This window comes from Sturnira hondurensis, unplaced genomic scaffold (assembly GCF_014824575.4).
Source record: "Sturnira hondurensis isolate 20B ecotype Veracruz unplaced genomic scaffold, ASM1482457v3 Scaffold0004136, whole genome shotgun sequence".
Taxonomy (NCBI): domain Eukaryota; kingdom Metazoa; phylum Chordata; class Mammalia; order Chiroptera; family Phyllostomidae; genus Sturnira; species Sturnira hondurensis.
Window position 1 is genome coordinate 39,289,477 of NW_028076767.1, and position 6,163 is coordinate 39,295,639.

The 6,163-nt window shown below is 40.9% G+C and overlaps 1 pseudogene; it reads left to right on the top strand.

The window, feature by feature from the left end:
- The first annotated feature begins 613 nt into the window (after positions 1 to 613).
- LOC118985151 (tissue alpha-L-fucosidase-like) lies at positions 614 to 1,501 on the top strand (annotated as a pseudogene).
- Positions 1,502 to 6,163: the final 4,662 nt, after the last annotated feature.

A 6,163-nucleotide genomic window follows, 5' to 3' on the forward strand; every position in this document is an offset into this window, starting at 1 on the left:
ATCTTTTTCTGGATTCCTACTCTGAGATTCTTTTCAAACCAAAATATTTCCCTGAGGGGCGCATTTGAGACAGTGGATAAAGGAGGTTGTGGTGAGTATCATAAAGGTGGGGAAGATCCCACACCCACCTCACAGGGCCTGGACTTTCAACCTCCCCAGTTTGTCCCCCCCATGCCCTAAATTCATGCTGATTTACACAGCAGATCTCATCCACTCTCGTGAACACTACAGTGGTTCTTAAAACAAAACATGACAAAGTGTTTGCTTTGCAAACCAGGTCCATTTGTTAGAACTGGTGAATTAAAAGTCTGTTGTAATTGGCAGGTGTTGTGGGCGAGCTGGAGTAGCCGAGTGCACTGTCGCCCTTCCCCACCACTCCCTGGATGTACCAAATCTTCCACGGGCAAAGCTCAGGGTGTCAGTGCCCTGGGGTGTGGGGTCAGCCGGCCCAGGGCAGCCAGGGTTCTAGTGGCGCTGGCGGCGAGGGCAGCGGGTCAGGTTCCAGTGCTTCGTTCATGACAACTGCCCGCCTGGCTTCGACTGTGCCAACCTCTCCCACCCTAATGAATGGCCTTATCGTGGGGCCTGGATGTCATCCTGACAACGGTTGTCTTAGAACTGGAACTCTGAGGAGCTGAAGCCTCATTGTAATTCAGTCGGTGGGAACAACTATCTGGAAGAGGAACATACATTGTGAACTCTATCACTCACTTTTAGAATGGTTCCATTCACTCTACTTACTTGATGAGAAATACAGCTTCAAAGTACAGCGTTTTGTCACTAAGAGAACAATGCCAGAGCTACATGACTCTGGTAACAGGTACAAACCTGTTTGGTCTCATGACGGGTGGGAAGGTCCTGGTACTTACTGGAACTCTCCAAGTTATGTTCCTCAGCTCTACGTTAGCCCTGGCAAGATTGTGTCGGTAGTAAGTGATTGATGGGGCTGGAAGTGTTTCTGTTTCCATGGAAGATACTGCAGCTATGAGGATAAATTCAAGCCAGGGAGTTTGCTAGATCACAGTGGGAGATGTGCATTGCCATCGACCAGTCAGCCAGGGCTTTCATGGGGACATGGTCATGTCTGGCAGTGAAATGAATCTGAAATCCTTTTTGGTTTTGGTTCAGATACTAAGTTTGGGAGACAACTATGTTCTCAACATTGGACCCCCGGGAGATGGCCTAACTGTTCCCATCTTCCAAGAATGCCTTCTTGCTCTTGGTAAGTGGCTGAGCATCAGCGAGGAAGCTCTCTGTGCATGGAGGGTGCTGCTGGGAAAGAACACAGTGTCTCTGTGCGACACTGCAAAAGGATCAGAACTTTTAAAGGTTCGAGCCCCATAACTACCTCAACTGCAAAGTAAGGATGCTGGGAATCCATGAAAGCCCGAAGTGGTCCACAGATCTGGATAAAGGTTTCCTCATTTCCCTGCCCCAGTTACTGCCCTCTGCGCTCTCAGTTCAGTTTGCTTGGACTATAAAGCCGACAGGAGTGGGGTGATCATCGGCTTTCAAGAGGAAAGAAACACTGAGTGCTCTTTGCTACTTCTGTTTTCCTTGTGCAGTACCATTGTAACAAACGAACTGTTTTTCCCCACCCAGAGATGGCAGAGATGGCTTTTCCAACACATTTAAATTGAAGGAACTGAGTGCATTACACCAAGCTCTCAATAGACCGAGTGTTTGAGTCCCATTGCTAGTATACCTCTCTCTGGTCAGCAAAAGGAGGGACTGAACAATTAGGCTGAGTTCATCCACTCCCACCATTGGAAATTATCTACAATGGAAACTTCCCTCCATTCTTCATGTTCGATAAACCTACCGTACTTGCTTACTCAATGACCATAGTTAAAGAATAACCCAAGTGGCCCTGTTGCCTATGGGAGGAAGTGGAGAGAATTTGGCAAGCCCAACTGCATACTGTTTATTTAGCATCAATTGTCACCAACCCTCTCCTCTCCAACGCCCACTCCTACCCCCAAGTGCAGGAGAACTTGGAGGGGAAGGAAAAAGCTTGCTTGGCTGCTAATGGTCAACCCTTCAGAAGTTTCCAAAGCAAACCACGAGCTCTGAAATTCAGTCTCTTTATAGTGACACTTATGAAGAAAATAAATGTGATTCTACCTGCCTTTTAAAATATGATCCAATAAATGTTTGCATTTTACAAAAAGTTTGTAGGCCTTCCTATCATCTCTCTTTATTTTTTCTTGCAACTTGTTGTTTTGGTGGTTGTTGTTGTTGTTGAAGAAACCAGCTGTTTGTCCTGAGGTTTCCAATAGTTTAGATTTTGCTGATTGTGCCCCTGTGATGCTTTTTAATGTGTTCCTCTGCTACTGTAAGCCGTAACTTGTTCATTAGATCTAGAGGCTTGATAAGATTCAGGTTCAATTAGTTTAGCAAGAGTATTTCATACGTGGTGTTTTGCAGTTCCATTAGGAGGTGCGCAATGTTTGATTGTCTTGGTGATGCGGGCAGTCATTGGTGGTCATTGCTCAGATCCATTAATTCATCATGAGGTTGCAGAATGATGATATCCTAATTCTATCATTCTTTATTCATTTATTAGCTGGAAAAATTCTATAAAGAGAAACTTTCCTTTGACTCTTTGGTTACTCTGAGATCAGTTCTTTCAACACAATAAATTGATTCTTTGGCATTCTCTAAAGGTGATTAATGAGTTTAGTTTTTGTTATCATACTGAACTTACAGATTTAAATATACTTGATATGTTTTAATTCATTGCATTTATCATCCTACTGATGTTCAAATTATCTCATTTTGGCCAGTTGGATCCTCTTTAAGCTGGTACCCAAGTTCTGTGGACAGACCCTAGTGGTTTTTCTCAGCTTCCTTGGTGCCTGGTATAACAAGAACTGGAGACTCCTTCCTGCCTCAGGCCTAAAATAAAGCATTTTTCTAAGAGGCATGGTGTTTTTGTTTCTTTGTTTGTTTGTGGAAAATTTTGTTTAGAGGCACAATTGAGGTTCCAGGAGTTCACTGATGTTGGGTTAGCCGTTGTTTCCAGGCCTTTCTGTGGATAGAACTAGGAAATGTGTACTTCTTAAGCCTAAGCCACATTGTAAATTAGTATTGCTCCCTGAGATGTATTTTCAGAACTACAGGATTTGTACTTAATCTCACTGATCTTACATTTGTGTCTGCTATCATCCAGACTGAATATCTCAGTTTCAAATATATATATATATATATATGTATATATGTATGTATATATATATATATATATATTTGACACATATATATATGTGACACATACATTCTAAAACTTAAAACTTAAATATAGTTTTACACTTAACATGGAAATTTGTACTTCTTAGTTTGTATTTTTTATCAGAAACTCTGTTACATTATTGCAGCCTCCATCTCAATGGTCCTAATGTCTCAATGCAGTGAAACACCATATTGACCCTAAAAATTGTTTTAAATATTGAATATATGAAAGTTGAAGGACTCTTCACAATTTTTAGTTTATTATCAACGCAGACAGTGGCTTGGCTAAATTATTGTACTGGGAACACTTGGAGGAGGTTGTTGAGTTTTAAAAGACAGAAGGTACCAACTGATTGAAGGTTTCACTTCTCAGCTGGTATTTGGTGTTTGTGCAAAGTAAGCAATTACTTACAAATGTTATTCCTGCCCTTCCCTGGCATTCAATTTGTTCACATTTTAATTATTCATTTTCACCAACGCATCTCAAGCCCAGCCAACAAACACTAAATTTCTCTTTCTGTTTCCTCAAGAAAAATTATCAAGCCAATTATGCTTTCTCTCCATTAGGAACATAGTTATTTATAGGAGTGTGTGCAAGCAACAAAATTTATTTCATAAAGATTTATGAAGCACTGACTGACGTACCAGGTTTTGTTCTAGGCATTGGAGAGTCAAGGACAATAAGGCAGACAAGTTCTCTGCTCTCAAGGATCTTACCTTCTGTAGGAGGAGACAGAGGAAAAACAACAAACCAAACACAAAGCCAAATAATATCAGAGAGTGACTGAGGCAGGGAACTGCCTTAGCTTGGATGATCAGAGATGTCTCTGCTTAAGATTTGAGCCACACAAAAACCCAGGTGGTAGAAGGAACAAGTGCAAAGGCCCTGTGGCAGAACTGCACTTGGTGTGTATGAAGGGGAGGAGCATATGGAGTGGAACTGGACCCAACTGTAACTGACCTCCAAGTATTTAAGGCTTTGCTTATTTTTGTTAGTTTACTCATTCACACTCTATCTTGTTCCAAAAAGGATCTAAAAATAGTTTTTGGAGTGTTACTGATCTTTAATGTACCTATGTGATTTAAGAAAAAAATAAAAGGTAGTCCTTTAGCAGGTAAAGTCTACAGATAGATCTGAGATAGGGTATAAAAAAACAATGCAGGATGTTTACTTTTTTAAGGCTCACACACCTTGAAATGTCATTTAAGAAATTATTTTTAAAGAAAATTGTTGTACTGAATTTAATTTCAAATCAACAGACCCATTATATTCTCAAAATTAATCATGGCACATGCTATTTACCAAACTCCTGTAAAAACAAATTTCTTTTATACACATTACAAAGAAATGTTACATAAAATTAAGCACCAAGTAATGACTTTAATTTGTGGTTAGTTAATAATACACAGATGATCACGCAGCTGTAAAGGAAGCCTCTTGGGACATTAACAGAGATGCTGGCACAGAGGAACTGGAGGCAGGCAGACTGTGAGCTCTGGGAGGGGAGTAGAAAAGACTAAAGAACGAATGGACATTAGTTGTTTTGACTTCCAGTAACAGGCAGAAACCTGCTGAAGTCCTTAGTCCAGAGGAGCCTGTCTGAATGCCTTCTAGGTTTCCTCATTGGTTTCTAAACTATGTTTTTACTTCTTGCAAAGCAAAACAGTTTTACAAAACTTAATGGGATTTTCATTTAGCATAACTTTGCTGAATGACCTTGACTCAGAAGTTCCTTGCAGCTTTTCAAGAAGTTGTAATTGTCCCAATTTCTGAGTCACTTTATGCAGTTAATTTCTTGGCCCTTAATACATCTCAAACTAAGGGGCTCAGACTTTACATTTCTGGAAAATAAAGAAAGAAATAAATGAATAAAAACAGTGTAAAGTCCTTATATTTGAGGGAGACCAATGTTACATTTCTTCGAGACCTACAAGCTACATAAGCAATTGTTTAAACAGACACACAGAAATGAACCTTCTCCATCCCATGTTGTAGAGGATGGGTTGGAAAATCAATGGCCCAGAGAAGTTGTGACTGATATTTGTTTGAACTTCTGGCAAGGAGGAATGGAACACTGTTAGGAGACCAAGAACAGCTCACTTTTCTCTTATGGCCAACTGTTCTGATATTTTCTCAATGCCACTGCTTGCTCCCATCAAAAAGCCATTTAAAAGGGAGTGTGCATAATAAAAGCCATCGTGATGAGTTTCAAGAGAGGATTTCGATGCCCTGAGAAATCCTCCAGGCATGAGGATTTCTCACCGATCCACAGTGAGACTCTTATTTGTCATTTCCTCTGTTCACTTGCCTCCTTTGCTTTGTATGTCAAATGGGTATCAGAGAACTACTTGGTCATGATGACTTAGCTTTCCAAGCAGGTGACAGGCATCCCTATCACCTAGGCTGGAGATTGCATCCAGGCTGTCATCGCTTCTGTCGTGCATCTCTGCTGGTCTCTGTTTCTTTTTTTTTTTAAATATATTTTATTGATTATACCATTACAGTTGTTCTATTCCCCCCTTCAATCCCTTCCACCCACACCCTCCCTCCCCCACCATTCTGCCCCCCTTAGTTTATAACCACGTGTCTCAAGTTCTTTGGATTCTATATTTCCCCCACTATTCTTGCCCTCCCCCCTATCTATTTTCTACCTACCATCTATGCTATTTTCTGTGCCTTCTCCCCCCTTCTCCCCCTCCCACCCCCCTGTTTCTAACCCTCCATGTGTTCTTCATTTCTATGGTTCCACTCCTGATCTAGCTGTCCTCTTGGTTTGCTTTTGTTTTAGGTGTGGTTGTTAATAGCTGTGTGTTTGCTGTCCTTTCACTGTTCATATTTTTCATCTTCTTTTTCTTATATAAGTCCCTTTAGCATTTCATATAATAAGGGCTTGGTGATGATGAACTCCTTGAACTTGACCTTATCTGAGAAGCA